Raw genomic sequence first — 6000 nt, forward strand, 5'->3', positions numbered from 1 at the left:
TTTCTTCTGGTTGCAATGCTGTCCCCATTTTACATGCAAGTTATGATTAACCCATCTATGCATTTATCTATCCATGCCCCTTAGACGCACATATGTGGTGGCATGCTCGGATGCACATATGTGTTGGCATGCTTCACACACACTGTTGTATCGCCCTGTAAACTATTCTTCCAGGTTGACATCTGTGATGTGCTGCGGTGGTGAATGGTAAATGCAGTAGCTGTCATATAGTTAGAAATTGTGCTTGACAGAATGATTGTGGGTAGAAAAAAGAAAAACCGTTTCCATAAATCTGAATTCTCCATGGATCTCTGTTTTGTCAGTCCCAGATGGGGAATAAATCAGATACAGTATTTGCTTACCTCTGCTTATCCAGACAAATCAAAGTTGAAGCTGAACTCTAGGCAGAAAAAAAAGACACAAATTAATGCAGGTGTATAATTATTAAAGTATTATTAATCCTTTACTGATTTTGACAGTATTAAAGGGGTTCTAAACCCTCCGTTTTTGTTGCCTATATCTACTGCTAGCAAGCAGTAGATATAGGCAAAAAGTTAAATAAAAAAACGCTTTAACAGCAATTTAATTGTGCCCTGTTTTCGCCGCGGGCCCGTGCGCAGTTCGGATTTTCGGCCGGGAGACGAGCAGAGACGCAAGGTAAGTCTATGGACGCGTGCATCCGCATGCAGACACTGCTGGTTAGAAAGTGCCTGCAAGCAGAGAGGAGTCAGTGCTGGATCGGAGAGCCGCTGCACCGCTGGAGGGAATTCGCAGTAAGAGCAATCATTTTAGGGCCATCCATCACTGATAACACTAAACTGATGAGCGGTAACAGCTTTTAAAGCGTCGCCTATGGCCAATTTTGGGTATTATCGTTTCTTGAGGTTTCGCACGCGCACGCAATTTTAAGGCTTGACATGTTTGGTGTCTTTCTATCCGACGTGACCCCGTCTTTTATATTTTACCACAAAATTGGGTAATAATAAATGTTTTATCATTTAATATAGAGGAAACTGTTTTTTAAAAAAACTATTTCGGTAATTTTTCCTTAATATAGTAAAAAATTAAAACCCCAGTGGTGAATAAATACCACCAAAAGAAAGCTCTATCTGTCCCCAAAAAAGGGTATAAAATTAATTTCAGTACAGCGTTGCATGACGGAGTAAATGTCAGTCAAAGTACCGCAGCGCTGAATACTGAAAAATGGCCTGGATGGGAAGGGGGTTTAACACCGCGGATGTCAACTGGTTAAGGTAAGTGCTGACATTAACATTGGGGCCAGGGAAAACTATTCTTTAATGTCACTTTAAAGGATAAGTGCATTTTAAAACAAAGTAAACTTATCTTTTATGTCCCCCATCCCTGACCTAATCAATCCCACCCTCACCTGCAGATCCATACTTACCGAGATCCAATGGGCAAGCTTCATCTATTGTTTACATTCCAGCACCGCAGTGCTCCCTCTGCTGGGCGTACATGCACATTATCACTCCATAGACTTCTATGGGGCCATCTCCTAGCTGGGAGATGGACACAGCCACTAAAGGGAGATTTGCTGCAATGGATGTCAACAAACAGCGAAGCAAAAGTGCATTTATTCCTTAAGAGAAACTCAACATTCCCCAGTAAAGTTTTTGCTATATTTGTGCCCAATCACTTAAATTTTTCCTGTTACAGAGTCTCTGTGTGCTCCTGTGCCATGCTGTTTCAGCGGTGCTTCACCGAACCTCCTGTCAGGGAAAGCACGCACTGACTACATGGGCCAGTCGCAAGGAACAGGAGCTCCTGCAAATCAATTACCTTAGAGGCAAGATCAGGGGCAGGGATTGCCATCCCTAGGCTTTGTGGCTGCGTGTGCTGCTGCGCACAGTGTAGGGACAGATGGCTGGGAGTGCACATGCAAGAGTGGCTTCATTGTCTTGCAAGGTCCTATGGAAAAAAGAAGGAACCTACAGCGACATGCAAGATTTAAAAAAAGATAAAGCATCAGACAGTGCTAATGATAAACATGTAGGGATAAAGGTGATAAACATGTAGGGTTTAGTAACACTTTAATACATGAATAAATATATTTCTTAAATGCAAGCAGTGCAAAGCTGTCAATACACTATGCAAATTTTGGCTGGTTCGTGTTGAATCCGCTGAAATTTGCACAGTGGGTGCTCCTGTTGGCACCCTTACGCCTGGCATCCCTCAATCAGAAGATCGAAGGAGCCGATTGGAAGATCTTCAGACAAACGGTTCTTGCAGCTGTCCGCTGTCAGAATACAGTGGGAACAGCGGGGGATTCTTTCATCCATGCTGCTTAGTGTTGATGGATGAATGTATGATATTGTTTTCATTCAGCCGGAAAGGCCGATCTAAAAAAATACTACAGTGTATGAGCCAGCTTAACCCCTTCATGACTGAGGCCCTTTTTTCAATTTTTGCACCCATGTTATATTCCACATTTTAGGCCTGAAAATGACGTAAAACCCCCCAACATTATATATTTTCTGAATGCCAAGACCCTATAGAATAAAATGGTGGTAGTTGAAAATTTTTATGTTGCGCAATATTAGCGCAACTCCTTATTAAACCCCCAAATTTAGTGACAAATTTAATTAAATGCCCCAAAACACAACAAATTACCCATTTTTTAAATGAAATATAAAAGAAGTATCTGAATTTGACCTAACATCAGTCTTTTGGAGTCCCTGTACAGCAGGGCTAGAGTGTGGGAGCAAGCAGTAGCACAGAGAAAGCAGCATGACAGAGAGATGAACTCATCACTCTGCTGCTTTTCCTTGCTTGCTCTCCTGGGCTCAAAAGAAATGGGTTGAATGATGCTGGCCTTTTAGAATCAGGACATCTATTGGCAGAAACAAGTACTATGAGTGAAATTTCTAGATCGAAGCTGAATTTTACAGCAGAATCTGGTTCTGTTATTTTATTTTTTAATTGGCTATTTATTTTTATTTTGTTATTTTTTGGCTGGAATTGTGCTTTAACCACTTGCTGACCGGGGTGTCATGCAATGTTGTACTGAAATACATTTTATACCATTTTTTGGGGACAGATAGAGCTTTCTTTTGGTGGTATTTAATTACCACTGGTGTTTTTATTTTTTACTATATAATGAAAAAAGTACCGACAATTTTGAAAAAAAAACTGTTTTCCCTACGTTATGTTATAAAACAATTATTATTACCCACATTTTTGGAAAAATATAAAAGTCGGAGTCACGTAGGGTAAAAAGACACCAATGTTAAGCTTTAAAATTTGCGTGCGTCCGCAAACTCGCAAAAACTACCATACCCAAAATTGGCCATAGGCGATGCTTTAAAAGCTTTTACCGCTCATCAGTTTAGTGTTATCAGTGATTGATGGCCCTAGACTTATTGCTCTCACTGCGACGTTCCCGGTGATAAATAACATGTGCGTCGTAATGGATGCAATCCTCGTTTACGCACTTAGGCGCACTCGACACATGTTTGCATGTTTATGTGGGGGACTTAAAAAAAAAGTTTACATTTTTTTAATTACCTTTATATGTGACTTTTAATTTTTTTATATATTTTTTGTAACTAATTCTTTTAAACATGTTTTTTCCACTTAACTTTATTGCTATCACATAGGGGACTAACAAGCCCCCTTTGTGATAGCCAATTTTCAGTGACAGGTCCTCTTTATGGAGACATCAAGGGTCTTTAAGACCCCTAATGTCACCTAGGGACCCCCAGAGAAGCTCATGAAGCAAACACCTGCTTCACCAGCTTTTCTCCGGTTTCTGTACCGGAGAGTGACACTGAATGCAGAAGTGATGTAATACACATCACTGCCTGCATTCAGAAGAGGAGGAGGAGATCAAACGGAGCTTGTGTACTGAGCTTCGTTTGATCTCCGGCCGCAGAGCTGCTGTGCTGGTCCCGGGCTCGCACCGGGCACAGTGGAGCTCGGGATCGCCAGCAGCGGCTGAGGCGGAGGGGCCACACACCCGCACACTTATTACAAGCGATCGGGCGTCTTTACAGATGCCCGAACGCTTGTATGTAAACAGCCATCGCTGGCTGTTTACATTGCAGGCTGAATTCCCCCGCTCGTGCCCGCCACCTAGCGGCGGGCACGAGTGGGACAGGATGGGACGTTTAAAAATGCCCACCCACATTCAAAAAGCCGCTGTCCGGCCGTTTAATTACAACGACCGGACTGCAGGTGGTTAAAGAAGTACTCTGGGCAAACTTACTCTTGCAGTGGGGCTACCCCTGCACTGCAAGGGTTAAGTATTCTTTTGTCTAGGTTGCTCAAATAAAGCTGTATTACTCACCTGATCCTCAGTCCCGCCGGCTCCCTCGTGGCTGCTAGACCGGTCCCTGCAGCCTTTTCTCTGCTGGGTCTAGAGGACCGCTCATGTTATCACCTCTTATGCAGGTCAATAGACCTGCAATAGATGTGAGGATGCTAAGGCACATTCCATAGCCAGAGCAGAGAGTGAGAGAGGTGAGTGCTGATGCCCGCAGTTTTTCTTTAATCATATGACAATAAGAAGCATAAGGTTGAGCTGGATATTTGTGCAATCCAGAGACAGGTGACATTTAAGTTAATTTTATCTTTACCATGGTCGTGATGTCAGTACATGACTGCATGAAATTCATTTTCTAATTGTTCCCTGAATGCAGCCTGTACTAAAATCTTAAAATACTTTTGTATCTCAAAATCAGAACAAGTAGAAACATTTTTATATTTATAACTTTTTAAAAATGTCCAGGTATTTTAACACTCTTTAAATCGTTAAATGGTTGTACTTGTGAGCTATGATGAAACATTTGGGCACGTTTTACAACACTTTGCTAATGAGTGTCAGGCAATAAAACAGCAATCTTCTTACTTCCGTATGGTAATTGCATGGATATAGTAACCTGCAACCCATTTTAATTATCACAGGTTCATTGCTTTCTTCTCTGACATGCACTACAAGAAGGCAATTATAATTTAGTACCAGGGGGCTATACTGTGAATGTAAGTAAAGACCAGACAGTTAATGATATTGCATTGGGCCTTAGGCACCTTTGTTGCTGAAAGATTTAATGACAGTACGTGAAAGAATATATAGTAGCACCTGCAAACATCACTGCGTGCCTTTGGAATCTACAGTGGGCTATTTGGCAGTTATTATATCAGATGTGCGAAGATGCATTAGTACTCAGGGAACGGAGTGCTCCTTCAGTGCTCGCTTTTGTATAAAAAATCTATTTACTGCTAATTTGATGCAACTCATTACCTGTGTCACAAATAATAGCCCTTGTTGCAGAGAAAAACAAGTCATGGTCCCAGACTGTATTAACAAGCAGCTTTTTGTTTCCTGCTTAGTTAACAGTTGTAAAATGTTCAACAAATGTGACTTGATGCTTGCTGCTCCTATTAAAGCAGCGAGCAGATGAGTATAATGTGATGCAATGTAGCTGAGGCTAGTCATACACTGGCTGATTTCAGGTTCTGACTGTGCCAGATCCCCCCCTCATACATTTTGACTAACGTTTGATCATTTATGACACTTAGACACCTATTAAGTTAATTACATTATAGTCATAAAAACAATTTAGCATCTAGATGTATGATATAACACTGGTCGTACCTTATAAGGCCTCATTCAAATGGGGCGTGTTACCCCGTACAGCATGAAGGGACATTTTTTTTTATGTGCCCTGAGCTGCAAGAAAAAGCATTTGGGCAGCTCATGTAAGTCAACAGAGATGCAGGAGCTGTGCGCCCTCATACGCTGCTTCTCGCAGCTGCAAATTTTGACAGCTGCACACAGATGGTGTATAGACCTCTCTATATACCAGCGGAGTGGGCGGGGACCGGGCAGCGGAGTGGGCGGGGACCCTTTCAGAGGGGGGGCTAATGTATAGAGATAAAGGGTCTGTGTCTTTCATTTTATTGCCTTAAATAGATCTATAGTATTCACAGAGGACAACCTTTCAAGAACTGTAGTTAAACCTCTAGATTCATTAAAATGCC

This window comes from Nanorana parkeri, unplaced genomic scaffold (genome assembly GCF_000935625.1).
Source record: "Nanorana parkeri isolate BGI_ZX_2015 unplaced genomic scaffold, ASM93562v1 scaffold243, whole genome shotgun sequence".
Taxonomy (NCBI): domain Eukaryota; kingdom Metazoa; phylum Chordata; class Amphibia; order Anura; family Dicroglossidae; genus Nanorana; species Nanorana parkeri.